This window comes from Heptranchias perlo, chromosome 27 (genome assembly GCF_035084215.1).
Source record: "Heptranchias perlo isolate sHepPer1 chromosome 27, sHepPer1.hap1, whole genome shotgun sequence".
In the NCBI taxonomy this organism is placed as follows: domain Eukaryota; kingdom Metazoa; phylum Chordata; class Chondrichthyes; order Hexanchiformes; family Hexanchidae; genus Heptranchias; species Heptranchias perlo.
The window spans coordinates 6,384,355-6,401,900 of record NC_090351.1 but is presented as its reverse complement, the minus strand read 5'-3'; the positions used below and the strand labels follow the sequence as shown (position 1 = coordinate 6,401,900).

The window sequence follows — 17,546 nt, the reverse complement described above, 5'->3', positions numbered from 1 at the left end:
GAGTGGTGGAAAATTTAAAATACTGACTGCTTCTCATGAACAATCAAAAGTAGAAGTTTCAGTGCATTACCAAGTTGAACAAAAAACAGGACAAGGAGCCAATGTACAGTGTAAAATTTTAAAATGTGAACACAAAAACAGTCATTGTGCTCTTACCAAAAACTCAACTCTTGTACTGAACTACAAATTTATCACACACACATACAATAAATGAATTAGTGAAATCTAGAGATCAAGTAGTAACGCAAGACACTAATACTGCATGGTCTGCCTACAACTAGGGCTTAAATTCGTTAGTATTGTGCAGATACTTAAAATGGATTGTGGAGTAAGTGTACAGATTGAGGGGGTATAAAGTATATTGCTGTTGGCAGTAATCCCAGGTTATTGTGTGGAGACCAAGTTTGGTACTATACTCACCAGCTGGGTTTCCACTTTGCACAAGACCAATAGAAAAGAAGGCATCTATTCTGGGTTAGCATTTGATTGGTCGACTCTTTCCCAATTCTAACCAGAATTTTGCAACATTTTCTGAAATCTTTTTCTTCCCTATGGTTTGTTTTCTTTCCTTTAGTTTTTTCTTTGTGAATTCTGATGCATCATGACAAAGCTTCCCAGTAGATGTCAACTGATGGCATGCAATAAATTTGCTCACAGTAAACAGTTCAAACTGCATTCAATATGAAATCAAAAGATATTCCAAAATAATGTTCATTTTTCTGATTTTAATTTGAGTCGACCTATGAAAATTTTTTGCTGTTGAACTGGAATAAATAAAAAGTTAATAAAATAAGGTGCAATTAAGATTCAATTGCAAAGAGAAAGCAAGACAGAAACTTGCATTGATCAGAGGTGGGCATTTCACATTTCCTTATGTCCAAGAGATGATTTAAAACTCAGATCCTCAGTAAGGACTGGTTTAGAAACCAGAGTGTTGCACAAGTTATATGGTAAGTAAATTGTGCCATTTACATTTTTATATTACATTGGGTTATGCAAAAATTACATCTGTTAATGAAACTGAAGTGAAAGTTTTTTTTTAAAAAAAGATATGGGCAACTCCAAAATCAATTCATGAAAATTTCTCACTTGCACGAGAAGAGCTTCAGTTATTTAATCTGCAAAAATGCCACTTCCATAACTTCAGCAGAAACTCCAGCTGCATCTGCAACTTTTCCAGGGTTTCCAAAGTTAAGGCGGGTGTTTGGAAGAACCCATGCAGAAATTCTACCCCCAAAAGTATATAGAGTGAATAATTATACACCAGCATAATCTTTGTACTTGCTGGCTGTACAATTCTTCAATTCAGTTACAATTTTGATACAATGGAGTGCAGCTTAATATATTAATACAGACCCAGTCATAATCTCAGTTCAGAATGCCCTGTTCAGCTTTGTAAAGCTGGTTTATAATAGAAGGTAGTTTTAAGAACCAGAAGAAAAACTAAGTACTCTAATTTTAACAAAATTAGTGCACTTGGATACTTGGCCAATTTTTCTTGACTTTTTTTTTTAAGTTTAGAGCACTTGGAGCAGAATCAGCAAGTGACAGAGGGGTGGCTGCTGCTAGTTGCCAACGAGGCCCACTTGCCTGCTAATACTGGTTGAACATCACAGCTTAGATTTTCTGATGAGCGTTATTTTAATTCGAGTTAACCCATTTAAAATAAATGGGTTAAAACCAGTGTTAAAATAACGCCAAATGAAAAATCCATGCTCACGGGTTAAAGCTGTCCTAGTCCTCAGGCAAGTTTCTATGACATGTTCTGCTGTGCAAGGGGCAATTTGGAATCTAATTTGGGTTTATATCAGTAAACAAGAACCAAACTTTATACACTTCAAATTATATTTCTTTCTACAAGTGGTGTACACATTCAGGATAGTATAAACAGATCACTGCCTTTGTTACAAGACAACACAGAAATCTTCTATTGGACTATCTGGAATCTACACTTGAGACTAGTCAACATTTGTAAAAACAAGTTAGCCAAATTATATATACTGCTTTAGATCAACATTTCACTCAATTATGCCTGCCATCTCTCGCATTGGTGAAAAGTCTAATTGAGTGAAATGTTGATCTAAAGCAGTATATATAATTTGTCCAACTACCATCCTGAACAACATAGAATCATAGAAGGTTACAACCTGGAAGGAGGCCATTCGGCCAATCGAGTCCGTGCCGGCTCTATGCAAGAGCAATCCAGCTAGTCTCAATACCCCGCCCTATCCCCGTAGCCCTGCAATTTTTTTCCTTTCAAGTACTCATCCAGTTCCCCAGTCCTCCCTCAACCAACAGTACAAAATAGATCAACTTGTCACTCATCTCACAGCTGTTTTGTTGGATCTTGCTGGTTCCATCTTTACCTACAAACGTCAGTGCAGTACAAAATAATTCATTGTGTGAACCGCTTTGAAATGTTTGGAAACATGTGATAAGGTGTTATATAAATGCAAGTCTTCCTTAAGCCAGCGGACTAATCAGTTTAACAATTTAACGAGTTGACTGACAATTAGAGCAGTTTAACAGTTTTATCCCATTATGTGATTAAACTTGTGACAGCATCACCATGCAATTTTTTTTAAATATAAAATTTGCTGGTTTGCAAAGCACATGACCTGCTGGTTTACAAAGCAAAGGGGTCATATGACCTTGATGGGAATTATCAGTACACTTGTTAATATGAATTGAAAGTCAGGAATAAAATGGAAACTCTTTTGGGAGGGTTGAGAGAACGAATAAGATCTGTGAGGAAGCTAAACATGGCAAGATACAGCAGCGTACTTCGATGAGCTTGCTGTTGATGTATACGCAATTCAGCTTCTGGTACTGCAGGCTACAATAACTTGTCTGCACACTGCTGTATGCACCATCACTGCGGATAGGAGAATTAATATGGCAACTCAAAATGCAATATTACAATTAAGAGCTCTAAAAAGGCTCTCCCAAATATCAGCTAGTTACAGCACTAAGTAGCCGATCCATCAGGCCAGGAAGGTTCTATGTTTGATCTACAATCCAGTGTCTCTGGATTTTGATTTGTGGGGGGGGGAAAAAACAGGGTGCTTACTCCTTCTCACTATATGTAACTCCTACTGGAGGGGTGCATGTAGGGACTTCTGGCAACAGGATGAGTTTTGGACCCAGAATCAACTGTCACTGTCTGGACTTCCATATTGCCACTTGGATGTTGCAGTAGAACCAAACTCCACAGAAAGGAGTCAACACCCCCAGGAGAGGAAAGAGGAGAAAACTAAAGGCAAAAACACAAAAAAGCCACACATGAATGAGGCATTTTCAATTGTAGTAATATTGCTGATACCTTGTGATGAACATGCTGCATGGATTGCAGCTGCCCATTTCAGTTCACCTGAAATCCATCCCTCCGCTCCATTACCCAGGGAGAAAACGGTACAGTGATGGATGGGATCATCCAACTTTTGTCCCCTGAACCATTCTCTGGTCAAGACGACAACAGCTGGGTGGCCTATTCTTCAGTCTCTGCCACTGGTGTCAGAGGTGGACAAGAGCAGCCTGGATGCCTCATCCATAGATTCCACTCTTTCCTTTATTCCCTCCCTTTCTCTCCCCCCTCAAAAATGCACAGTAAAACCATTAGTTTTCCAAAAAAAACTGTGACTGGAATGTGCATAAATTTCTGTAGGCATCCACTGAAAACGCATTCAAACATTATATTTAACTGACCAAAGCCAACTTGCTATATCTTTGGCTACAAAACCATTACAAGCAGAGAAGTGGTAGAACTTCTATTGTAACAAAGCAAAGGAGTAACTTAGTTTTAATGCATCTTCAAAATACAGGACTAACTTTTTCTTTTAAAAAAAGTGTTAAAAATAATGCGGCAGGTCACAGAATGATCACTCGTAATAGGTAAATACAAATCAAAGTACAACAGAATCCTGGACAAAAAGTGATTTAAAGAGTAGCAAGGAGTAATTTCAGCCAAAGAAAAATAAAGACAAATCAAGTTTTATGAATTTTTTCATAGCCAAGTTAGACACAAAGTTCCATATCTCTATGCTACTGAAGTAAGAGGGCATCTGACATTCCCTTTTAAGCAAAAGGCTGAGCACTTCTGTAACTATGGGTCATAATAGTTCAAGCTCCAGATAAATCAACACTGCACATCACATGGTAACCAAATAAAAGTTTAGCAGCAACTTTTTAAACAGGGATCAAGTGCCATAGAAACAGGAGAAATAAAACCAAGGTATGCAAACTCAGTTAAGTGAAATGTGCCTAAGCACATTACTAGTACAATAATGCATTAAATATGTACAGTCTACTCCTATTAATTTGAATTAAGCAACTTCAAATAGATTGTGAATCCTAAAAGTGGATTTTATTAGTCACTCATAAGTGAAGAGAATATATATAAATCTGCAACTACAGGATCATCCTTGCCTAAAGTTTTCTGGCTACTGAAAGTTCCAATAAAAGGAGTAAGGAAAGGGTATATCTTGAAAAGCTGCCTAAAGGATTTTTGTTTTCAAATCTAAATGCTAAAGGGATCATAGTTGCACATGAATGGATCATCTGACTACAGCAGCCAGCTATTTAGAAATCATATCACCAGAAGCACATTAAGACTAGTAATACATGAAAAGCTCAATTAATAACTTGCTTCAGTGGAAAGTAGATGCAGCAGCCATCCCGGTACTGCCTAAAATTTTCACCTGAGAATCTGCTCATTAAATACGGCAGGTAGGATAGCTCAAGTCAGTTGAGTGCCAGACGATCGTGGGTTCGAATCTTTGTATGGTTCTCAGATTTTCATACTTCCCAGATTAAATAGAATGGGGAGAAAACAGGAAACTGAGGGACTAAAGCCATGTATGCCATGCTGTTGAGCAACTGCTGGCTGTTTGGCAACTGAAACAGGATCATTTCATATCTAAATGGAGAGTGACCTTCACAGTTAATTTCTTCATGAACAGAATACTCCAGAAAGAACATTTTTGTCTGTTCCTCAGTTCCTTTCCCCCAATCTCTCCGGGTTACCCTATGCCATGCACTACTGCCCCTGAGATGGGACTAAAAAGGCTAATTGACACTTAGCCAGTGAATGGATGATGCACAAGTCAGTCAATTTCGAGGGCAATTAGGGATGGGCAATAAATGCCGGCCTTGCCAGCGACGCCCACATCCCGTGAACGAATACATTTTTTTAAAAAAATTTGCTTTCAAATCTTGTATTTCCCTGGAAATGGAAAAAAAAAATCTAGCCAGACATCCAGAACCTAACTTTTAAGCAATGACAACCTAGGACCTATTGAAACAAGAGCACATAGTCTCTCTCCATGCAGGATTATGAGTGTCTTGCTCAGTTGAGACAAGGGAATGAAAATATTCACTGTAGTGGAATCAGGGCTGGACTAATGAGGTTGGGGTGGAGTAGAACCTGTACATGCCACTTGACCCACATCATAGCTGATCTGGAAGTACTCAACAATGTGGAACAGGTTCCTTTGTTACATCCATCTTTAGCACAAAGACAGCAAAACTAGTGTTTATAAATAGCAACATTTATAACTTGAAATAGTTCATACAATTAATATTTGGTAAGTGCCAATTTAAGGTAGAAAATGAATAAAAATATCATTTTTCTACTGATCATATGGTCACTATATTATGACATCAAGAGCTATGGCAGTATCAAGTGTAATATTTAGTCTAAAGGAAACAGTAAGCCCATTGGTTATAAACCACTTGATAAGTACTGCAATGGTAATTCAATCAGTAAGAACTGTTTTTATAGTAGACGATCTAATTCCTGTATAGGCAAGAAGCAACATGGAATGCATGCGAAGGAGTGGCTTTGGCAAAGTCAAAGCAGTCAATAAACTCTTCGCCAGCAGGAGTAGTTATACCACCAGATTATAAATCTTTCATCTACACATACTTCCCATCTACAAAAACTTTATTTCTGGTTGTAATTTTCAACTTTTTCCATAATAAATTCCCCTGCCCACATTTATAACAGAAACCACCCATGTAGACTTACCACGTTGTGATTACACTCTCCCAGTGATGGCATTGTAGATCAGACTATATGACAGTGAAACTCCTGTGCACCAACAAAGTCAACTTTTGTTTCCCAACATCCTGCAAGTTTTGCTATTGGATGACAACATTAAAAAACTTGCATCTACTCTAAACTCCACATCACTTGAAAACTACACATGGTCTTGACACTCCACGTGCAATGCCACAGGCTATCGACTAGTTTCAATTTAATAAATCAAGATTCCATTTAGGAATCTCAGTACGGAAGTGTAAAACAAAAAGAAGCAGAATGAATTCATGACATCTGTAAACACAAAACACTGTTACTGCGACAAAATAGGATGATGATCTTAAGAAAGCACAATCTGAATTAGTTGCGGCAAGATATTTAAAAAGATGCTAATTTTGAGAACACCTGGAGAAACCAGATCCGAATTTGAATCCACAAATTATACAGTTTCCAATATCAATGCATGACATTAGAACCCCAATTCTCAATCAAGCAAACTAATACTGAATTATCTTTTGAGGCTTTAAAATATTCAGTTGCAAAATATTTACACTACTTATATCTTGGAGATGAAAAATCTTACACCTGCACACACTTTGTCTACAAAACTAACATTTTTGCCTTGTCAATTTTGTCCCCATTGTAGATTCCTATTTCCACATTTAGTGGGTTTGCCTCTGTAACCTGGTCATTGATTGCACAATCTGCACACAGGTTCTGAGAAATCTCAAAATGCTTTCTGAACATTTTTTCATCCAATCGCCCCACCGCCCCCCAAAAAAAAAGCCTCAGCCTCTCCTAACAGCCTTGGGTTGTGCAATGTACCTAATTTCCCAGGATGATCAGCTCCAGTCGACTGTGTGGATAAAAAATAAATTTAGCTTCTAATGCTCAATATATAGAGTAGCTTTTCTTGAAATGTGTCCTTGTTTTCAAAAATTATTTTAAAAGCTTGGAGATAAAATTTATATTGAAAAAAAATTACAGAAAATGAATTAGGCTGAAAGAGACACACTGGGACCAGAGAGAGGGGGTAAGAGACATGAGTTACTAAGAGTCAGTGGGAAAGTAAGCTGCAAGGAAGACACAAAGAGGCTGCAAAGGGGATATAGACAGGTTAAGTGAGTGGGCAAGAAGATGGCAGGTGGAGTATAATGTGGGAAAATGTGAAATTATCCACTTTGGTAGGAAGAATAGAAAAGCAGAATATTTTCTAAAAAGGTGAGAGACTAAAATGTTGGTAGTCAGAGGGATTTGGGTGTCCTTGTACATGAATCACAGAAAATTAACATGCAGGTACAGCAAGCAATTAGGAAGGCAAATGGTATGTTGGCCTTTATTGCAAGGGGTAGAAGAGCAAGGAAGTCTTGCTGCAATTACATGGGCTCTGGTGAGACCTGGAGTACTATGTACAATTTTGGTCTCCTTACCTAAGGAATGATATACTTGCCTTAGGAGGAGGTGCAACAAAGGTTCACTGGGATGAGAGGTTTGAGTAGAATGGCCCATATTCTCTGGAGTTTAGAAGAATGAGAGGTGATCTCATTGAAACATAAGATTCTGAGAGGGCTTTGCAGGGCAGATGCTGAGAGATTGTTTCCCCTGGCTGGAGAATTTAGAACTAGAGGTCATAATATCAAGATAACGGGTCAGCCATTTAGGACCGAGATGGAGGAGGAATTTCTTCACTCAGAGGGTTGTGAATCCTTGGAATTCTCTACCCAGAGGGCTGTGGATGTGCATTGTTGGGTATATTCAAGATTGTGAACGATAGATTTTTGGACACTAAGGGAATCAAGGGATATGGGGATAGGATGGGAAAGTGGAGTTGAGGTAGATCAGCCACTATCTTATTGAATGGGATCAGGCTCGAGGGGCCGTTTGGCCTACTCATGCTCCTATTTATGTTTATGTTATTATTCAATTTTTTAAAAACGGGCCCATTAAATTTTGACGTCAACTAATTATCTTATTTTATTTTTAAAATAATCAATACAAATTGCTTGGACCTGTAGTGTGGAGGGGAAGAGAGAGATAAAGTCTTTCCACGTTCATTAATTTTATTTTAAATTGAATTTTGACAGCAAACAAAGCCTGATGAGAAGAGACGGTTAGGGTGGCGGGGAAGAAGAGAGGAAATTGAAGGATGAAAATAGATTGACGGCGAGAGAAGCCTCTGCCACCTGCCCTTGGAGGAGCGAGTGGAAGTATTGGGGGGGGGGGGGGGGGGGGAAATAATGAATGGAGGATTAAGAATGTGTCTGACTACCAAGTTAGGTGAACAGCAGGGGGGGGGGGGGGAATACAGGGTTAAGTGGATAGTGCAAAAATTGAAGTGGAACTGTGGCAGAGAGGGTGGGGGTCACTGAGGGCTACATTTCTGCAGTTGATTGCTCTTTTTCCCCACCACACCATCCAACGCAAGAGAAAAAAAAGGCAAGAGAATGACCGTATCCTCTATGATACCTTGTGCAACACTACAACAGATTGACTAGTAATAAAAAAAATTCTTACATCCACTCACTTCCCATCAAAAAAAAAACTATCATTTTTATTACACTTGTCAACATTTTAAATTGCTGTTCATTTATAACAGAAACTGCCTATGGAAATTTGTAATGCTGTAATTACACCCCCCCCCCCCCCCCCCCAAAACAGGTGGTAGGGCTGTGGCGATTCAGTTTCGCATCACCCGGCTCTTCAGCCTGTGCTGTAAAGAAATTCCTAAGCTCCAACCAACTACTAATTTATTTCCCATCTGCTATAACTTTAGCTAACTATAAATAATATCTAACAGGGGCAAGGCTGACTTTAAATGGGGGCCAAATATGTTTATTATATATCTATATCCAATTAAAAATCTTAAATCTACACACCCTGTTCTAGTTATCCTCTGCCCTCTAACCCTGCTCCACCTGAAGACTACACTTAGTGTCGACAATGCCATGGGCAAGCAACTAGTAATATATTAAAAATCTTACATCTGAGCACACTTAGTCAACTTTTTCCATTATGTGCACTGTTGCTATTGGCAGAAGGATGCAATTACGGTGTGCCAAGTTTACACAAACAGTTTCTATTATAAATGAGAACATAGGAATTTATAATGGAAATATACAGAATGTGCAACTTTAAAATTACTACAGAATTGCACCTTGAACCGGACCTCTAATCCTGCTTCACCTGAAGACTGCACTTAGTCTTAATTTCCAGTGTGCAATGCCACTGGTTGATTTGCAATTTTTTTTTTTTTTTTTTTTTTTTGAGAGCTCTAAATTTAGAAATGAACAGAATCCAAACACTTGGATCAAAACTTCTTTAAACCTGCCAGTCATACCTTGCTTCATGATCTATGTAAACAGACTCCTTAGAGATCTAGTTTTCTAGAGCTTCCAGTAATCTTTCATAACACCTAAACAACTATACATACTCTTCCCCCCCAAAAAAGGTGCCTGGTCAGCCTCCCCACACATTAATGTAATAAAATACTGCATTATACTGTTCATTAAACCAGCAGAAAATCTTGAAGAAAATACACTCCGATTTTGCATTTACTGCATCCTTTGCAAAAGATATGGATAGTTCCATTGCAAAATAGGGCAATTAACAAAAAAAAGTAATGCACTTTGTTTGAAGGTATCATTGTAAAGTACAGCAATTCTTTCCTTCTCTTGAAAATGTAATTCAATGTGACATCATAGGCAGGATATAAAAACAGAAGACCCCCTTTATTATCTGGAGCTTCCTTACGTAGCCAGCCTGCCAAAAACAGATCCATATTACCAAAGCCGTTCACTAATGTTAGTCATTGGACTTTTGCAAGACAGATGAACTACAAAGCAGAATGCTTCTACTCAATTTCTATTTAGTTGTGCAAGTAGTTAGGATTGTGTTCTCGGCCCCCAATTTTTAAAAAAAATCAAAAGCATTTCAATTAGTGATTACAATCAAATTACAGGGGTAAAAAAAAACACTTCTAGGATTCCAAATGATTTTATGTGCTGCTCTGCAAATTCCCAAATTCTGCCTGTGGAAAAGTATTTCTTGAAGAAGCTATTGCCCTGTATTATCAATCGCTGCAACATACTGGACACTAAGCTAAAAATTAAGCAATTTTTAAGAACTTAGGCTGCTGGTTAATTTACTGCCTTCTAACCAAGGCTTTAAAAATAAAGCAAAATTGCATGAGAAAATCTGAAGTTTCTAGATTTGCTGATATCTTTTTATTCCACGACCATGTTGGGCTCAGAATACATTTTTATTCAAATGAATTGGATGAGAGATCTTCATACAAGGTACCTTAAAAGCACTTTTCAGCTCATCTGCCACACTTTGCTTATAGCTAGTTCAGCAACTGAATTACAAACAGTCGGTCAAGTTTCTGATTATAGTTATTCGGTAATAAGTTTCTGGTAACAATAGCACATTTTGCCAATTAAATTTTCACCTTTTGCAATTCAATTTTTAACTACAAATATCAATTTTAATATCAGTGGCTTGTTTTGATCAGCTGAAATGAACCAAACCAATTTTGCTGCATGCAGTCTTCTCCCTTCAAGGACATGCAGCACTCTTCTGGAGGGATGAGATTTAGAGTATAAAGACTGAATAAGGTTTATTATCTAATGTTTTATATTTTCAGGAAGATGTTACACTATCAATGCACCATACATGAAGTGTATGGTGCACTGAAAGTGTAAGTGAGTGGCAGCAATCTTCCGTGGAGCTAAATTATGCAGAAATGGATTTTAATTAAGTTCTGTTTCTAAGAACTTTCTGCTGCACATTATTGTACCATCAATTGAAGAGTTGTGTCTCTTCAGGACAGGGGCGAAAAGAGGGGAACAAATTTTCAAATTCTGCCACAGCTTTGCCCCACGCTGTCACTGCAACTTCCTCCAGCCTTATGCCCAAGTTCATGCCCTTTGGTACTCAGACACCAACCTCTTGCGCACCCTCCCTCCCTCAGTTATCTTTCAACTAGCTCACCCCTCTCTAAACTCTGCACTTTGCTATCTCTGTCCCAGCCTTTAAAAGCCATCTCAAAACCTATCTTTTCAGCCAGGCCCTTGGTCATCCCTCCTAAATCCTCTCACTATTGGCTGGTGTCTGTCTCTCCCATGAAGTGCCTTTCAGCAGTTTTCACTTTGAACATGCTATAGAAATGCAAGTTATTTTGAAAAAGTGGGAAGGGAAGGCCTAATTAGATAAAATAGCATTAGGGAAGAGGCTACAGGCTTGTCTATAATCTAAGTCATAACTGTGGTATTCTTCCAAGTGACATAAGCATTTCCACTATGCTACCAAAGGCTAGATTAGTTTTTCAGTAAATATCCTGGTGGATTACATACCTTGTAGTGATGTTGAATATTGCACTTTGTACCGTTGTCTGATCTGTTTAGTACACGCTCAAGAGGTTTACAAATGCTGGGTGGACAAAGAGGCAGAGAAAAGGGATCTATCAAGCTAGCAGAGAATTCCTATTCTTGCTGCACTGGAGAGCGTCCCAGGGCAGCACTGAGAAGAGTAGAAGGTCTAGCAGCGTTGGGAAGTGCTCTTTGTAGGCTGTTGAGTAGGCACAAACTTCGGTTTCAGATCAAGTTTTCTTTAGCTGCAGTTTGCTCTTTGGTTGTTTCAGCTTATTTTTATTTCTCTCAACGTGATCCGAACTTGAAGCAGCAGTTTCAGATGGTAAATTCAGTTCTATTTCACTTCATACTGGAAAGAGAAAGAGAATGAACATTAAAAATGGCAGAACACTGCCGTTTAAGGATTTTTACATTATTTTAAAACATTGCATTAAAGAAAAAGGTGGCACCATACAGCAGGTTGAACAGCTTGACTGAATAACCAGCCAAAAGCTGCTGTCTTCAGTTCTAATCTACAACTCAAAGCTCAAAATTGTGCCTACAGTATACATTGAAAATATCCAACATACTAGATGTAGAATTTCCTGGCAGTCAATTGGAGATAGTCAATAAATCTACACTAATTGCATCATTAATCCTTGAATAATCAACCATCAAGAACACGGAATGTGTGAACTGTCTGTCCCCAGGAAGCAGCTGCCAACACAAACCAACAGAATAAAACATCCAGGTACAACTAAAACCGTATATTACAAAAGATAACAGCGTGTGACACAGTAACTGGACCTTGCAGATCAGAATTCAAAACTCATGCTTCATTCGAGATAAGAACACTAACAGTCAGTTGATTGTACCAATCCCTATAACCAACCTCAAGATCCCCCTTCCACTGGACATGTATATCTTTCAGTGAGATTACATTAATGGAGTATCAGCAATCAGTTGAATACTCCAAAATAAATAACACCAGAGCTGTCGGGCTGGCATATTACATACTCCCAATGTTACTAATTAACCATGCTACAAAATAATTTAATTTTATTCATACAAGTTGCACTTGTATAGCACCTTGAAGGTGCTCAAAGTACTTTAGAATTGGGGGAAAAAAAGCATATTAGTGTGTTAAACAAATTTAAGAACACCACGTTACCCAAAAAGTGAATACCAGAAATTTCAAACCTCCTGATAAGTCTCAATTGCTTACAAAGCAAACACGCTCCCCGCCAAAAAAATTTCAGGAGCAAGCATTTGTATGAACAAGTGCACTGGACTGACTGGCTTCCCAGATGGATCAGCTGGTAAATGCTGTAACAGCCATAAAGACCGCCACTCAGATGTAAAGTCTGTGCTGAGCTAATGGATCTCAGCAGGGGAGAAGAGGACACTACTCCAGGGTGAGAAAGGGGAGGAGAATATCAGTCAAAATTTCCACTCTGACCATTACACAGTGCCCCTTGTGAATAGTCTGCCAATAGTCACCATCCAAGCTCACAACCATTTGGGCAGCTGGGAATTTTTTGTTTTTTGAAGTGGTAATTTTTTGGAAAAATGCACAGAACAGAAGCTAAAACTTTGGGGGCATTTTAAAATGAGGCCCAATGCTATAATGGGAGAGTTAAGCTATGAGGAGCTTTTATGAATTACTGTATTTTCTTGTCTAATTTTTCTTGCAAATAACAGCAACTTGAGCAGGGTACTAGAGGACTGTATTGCTCTGCAGTCATGCATCTCAACTTCCATCAAAAACATTTTTTAGGGACAATAATATTGCAGTTGTGTAGCATACGATGTCCTTATCTCCAGCTTTAGGCAGTATCAAATGGGCAGGGGTGAAGGGCTGGACAATGTAGTGGGTTGTATTATGGGCTTTTTATTTCCAAGAGCTGGGTTTAAATCCAGCTAGATTAATAGGGAGAAATTCTGCTCTTCGGCTGCAAGGATCTGCAGTGAAATAAGTCTGGGAAGTCTCAAACCACTTAGTATATACAAACCCACAGCACTAATTTTTCAATAATTCAACATGAAAGGCCATGAGGATGGCTGATGTGGGATAATATAAAGTTAGATTGTTACAGCAAGCTGTGCCATAATAAAACTACAACATCAGGCTGCACAAGGCAAAATTTTTTTAATCTCGCATCCTTTCTTGAAGGTTATAATTGTTCCATAGACACATCCAATTCACCTCTACATCACCTACGGCCCAGGAAGAGAGTGAAAGAGGGAACATCACAGCCAAGCTCGATTCTGCCATCACCCAGCATATGTGCTTTGAGTGGAGGCTCACTGGCTAACGATCAGGAACAAGAACCATGGGATTTTTCCCCTTTCTAGCCTTGGCGCACAGAGACCAATAGTAAGGTGAAATATCAGTAAGCAACCCTGGATTCATACACAAACATAAAGGTGATGGGGGCAGGGGAGGGTAAAGAGAATAAGGAGTGACATAATACACAGTCTGCTCCAGATAAACAAAATAACTGAACTATGTACTAAAAAATGAATTACCCAATAATGTGAATTAGGCAATGTAAATAACACAGCAAATTGGTAATTTAGTGCTTAAAAAATGAATTAGATAATTTGTATTAAACAGCTTTGAAGTCGGCTACTTTATTGGGTCTGAAATTAAAACTTTAGAAGTTCAGAATAAGAGTCTTCTGCTGAATCTGTTCATCAAATTACTCAATTAATACAAATCATTGAATCAACTGAACCTCATTGATAAACAACCAAAGTAGTAACTATGAAGACTTCAGCACAAATCAGAAGGTTTTCGCAATTCAATTAATTTCAACCAGGTAACCGATCAATTTTACAAGACAAGACAAAGCAATTATTAAATCGTGCATAAAGCAAACAGGATGAGTCAAACTCCATCATACTTGCACCTATCCTAGCAGCTTGTTATTGCTGCACAAGCCTAGAAGTAGGCCACCTACCTGTCCAGCTTTTTAAAATAGAGAAATCTAACAAAGGCCAGGACCATAATGCAGGACACCATGACTGAGCAGAGTAAAAGATGAGGCAGATCAGAAAGTCTATCAGCTGATGCCAACATTAAGTATTAAAAGCGTGTCAATTGTAGAAAGGCAAAACAGTGGAAAGCAAAGAATGCCACAGTGTTGATGTCCTGAGAAAGAATGAGTTGGAATCATAGAAAATTTACGGCACAGAAGGAGGCCATTTGGCCCATCGTGTCCGCGCCGGCTGAGAAACGAGCCACCCGGCCTAATCCCACTTTCCCGCATTTGGTCCGTAGCCCTGCAGGTCACGGCTCTTCAGGTGCACATCCAGGTGTTTTTTTTAAAAAATGAGTTGAGGGTTTCTGCCTCTACCACCCTCAGGCAGTGAGTTCCAGACCCCCACCATTCTCTGGGTGAAAAAATTTTTCCTCATCTCCTTCTCCTCTAATCTTTCTACCAATCACTAAATCTATGCCCCCTGGTTATTGACCCCTCCGCTAAGGGAAATAGGTCCTTCCTATCCACTCTATCTAGGCCCTTCAATTTTGTACACCTCAATCAAATCACCCCTCAGCCTCCTCTGTTCCAAGGAAAACAACCCCAGCCTATCCAATCTGTCATCATAGCTAAAATTCTCCAGTTCTGGCAACATCCTAGTATATCTCCTCTGCAACCTTTAGTGCAATCACATCCTTCCTGTAACATGGTGACTAGAACTGTGCGCAATACTCAAGCTGTGGCCTAACCAATGTTTTATACAGTTTCAGCATAACCTCCCTGCTTTTATATTCTATGCCTCAGCTAATAAAGGAAAGCATTCCATATGTCTTCTTAACCACCTTACCAACCTGTCCTGCTATCTTCAGGGATCTGTGGACATGCACTCCAAGGTCCCTCACTTCCTCTACACCGCTCTGTATCCTCCCATTTATTGTCTATTCCTTTGCCTGTTTGCTCTCCCCAAATGCATTACCTCGCACTTCTCCGGATTGAACTCCATTTGCCACTTTTCTGCCCATCTGACCAGTCCATTGATATCTTCCTGCAGTCTACAGCTTTCCTCCTCACTATCAACCACACGGCCTATCTTTGTGTCATCTGCAAATTTCTTAATCATGCCCCCTACGTTTAAGTCCAAATCGTTAATGTATACCACAAAAAGCAAAGGATCTAAGAACATAAGAAATAGGAGCAGGAGTAGGCCAATCGACCCCTCAAGCCTGCTCCGCCATTCAATAAGATCATGGCTGATCTGATCCTAACCTCAAATCTAAATTCATGTCCAATTTCCTGCCCGCTCCCCGTAACCCCTAATTCCCTTTACTTCTAGGAAACTGTCTATTTCTGTTTTAAATTTATTCAGTGATGTAGCTTCCACAGCTTCCTGGGGCAGCAAATTCCACAGACCTACTACCCTCTGAGTGAAGAAGTTTCTCCTCATCTCAGTTTTGAAAGAGCAGCCCCTTATTCTAAGATTATGCACCCTAGTTCTAGTTTCACCCATCCTTGGGAACATCCTTACCGCATCCACCCGATCAAGCCCCTTCACAATCTTATATGTTTCAATAAGATCGCCTCTCATTCTTCTGAACTCCAATGAGTCCCAATCTACTCAACCTCTCCTCATATGTCCGCCCCCTCATCCCCGGGATTAGCCAAGTGAACCTTCTTTGTACTGCCTCAAGAGCAAGTATGTCTTTTCTTAAGTATGGACACCAAAACTGTATGCAGTATTCCAGGTGCTGTCTCACCAATACCTTATATAACTGCAGCAATACCTCCCTGTTTTTATATTCTATCCCCCTAGCAATAAAAGCCAACATTCCGTTGGCCTTCTTGATCACCTGCTGCACCTGCATACTAACTTTTTGATTTTCTTGCACCAGGACCCCCAGATTCCTTTGTACTGCAGTACTTTCCAGTTTCTCGCCATTAAGATAATAGCTTGCTCTCTGATTTTTCCTGCCAAAGTGCAGAACCTCACATTTTCCAATATTGTATTGCATCTGCCAAATCTCCGCCCACTCACCCAGCCTGTCTATATCCCCTTGTAGGTTTTTTATGTCCTCCTCACTCTCTACTTTTCCTCCTAGTACGAGCCCTGTGGCACCCCACTGGAAACAGCCTTCTAGTCGCAAAAACACTTGACCAATACCTTTTGCTTCCTGCCACCTAGCCAATTTTGGATCCAATTTGCCACATTCCCTTGGATCCCATGGGCCTTTATTTTTTCTGACCAATCTGCCATGTGGGACCTTGTCAAAAGCCTTGCTAAAATCCATGTAGACTACATCAATTGCGCTACCCTCATCGATCCTCCTTGAAAAATTCAATCAAGTTAGTCAGACACGACCTCCCCGTAACAAATCCACGCTGCCTGTCCTTGATTAGTCCGTGCCTTTCTAAGTGACAGTTTATCCTGTCCTTCAGAATTGATTCCAATAATTTGCCCACCACCCTGGAGTAAGAGATGATCTTGATTTCAACAAGAGTATAACCCTGCAGGAAGGAGCATGAGCATGCAGGACAGTATCTGAAGCAGAGAGAAAAAAGTTCAGAAGTGCACTGATTGTAGTTATTACTAAAGAGAGAGACAAAGATTGGAGGGTAGAGGTAAGCAGGGGACTATATTAGACAAGCCTTCTGATATTGTCTGTATTACATGAGTCTGTATTCCAGAGTCATGAGTTCAAATCCCGCCACGGCAGCTGGCGAATTTAAATTCAATTAATTAATTAAATTCAATTAATTAAAAATAAAAAAATCTGGAATTAAAATACTAGTATCAGTAATGATGGCCATGAAACTACCGGATTGTCGTAAAAATCCATCTGGTTCACTATGTCCTTTAGGGAAGGAAGCCTGCCGCCCTTACCCGGTCTGGCCTATGTGACTCCAGACCCACAGCAATGTGGTTGATTCTTAATTGCCCTCTGAAATGGCCTAGCAAGCCACTCAGTTGTAAAATCTCGCTACGAAAAGTCATAATAAGAATAAAACCGGACGGACCACCTGGCATCGGACCACTAGGCACCGGACACGACAACGGCAAAACACCGAGCCCAGTCGACCCTGCAAGGTCCTCCTTACTAACATCTGGGGACTTGTGCCAAAATTGGGAGAGCTGTCCCACAGACTAGTCAAGCAACAGCCTGACATAGCCATACTCACAGA

General features: G+C 39.5%; 1 protein-coding gene across 7 annotated transcripts in view; it reads right to left on the bottom strand.

Annotated features, from left to right (window-relative positions):
- The window catches only part of csde1 (cold shock domain containing E1, RNA-binding), a 122,488-nt gene that overhangs the window by 93,125 nt on the left and 11,817 nt on the right, over nt 1-17,546 (bottom strand). For all 7 annotated transcript variants that reach the window (XM_068007249.1, XM_068007250.1, XM_068007256.1 and 4 more), the window contains exon 2: nt 11,389-11,755. The gene's annotated coding sequence lies outside the window, so the exon portion shown is untranslated. The remainder of the gene's footprint in view (nt 1-11,388; nt 11,756-17,546) is intronic.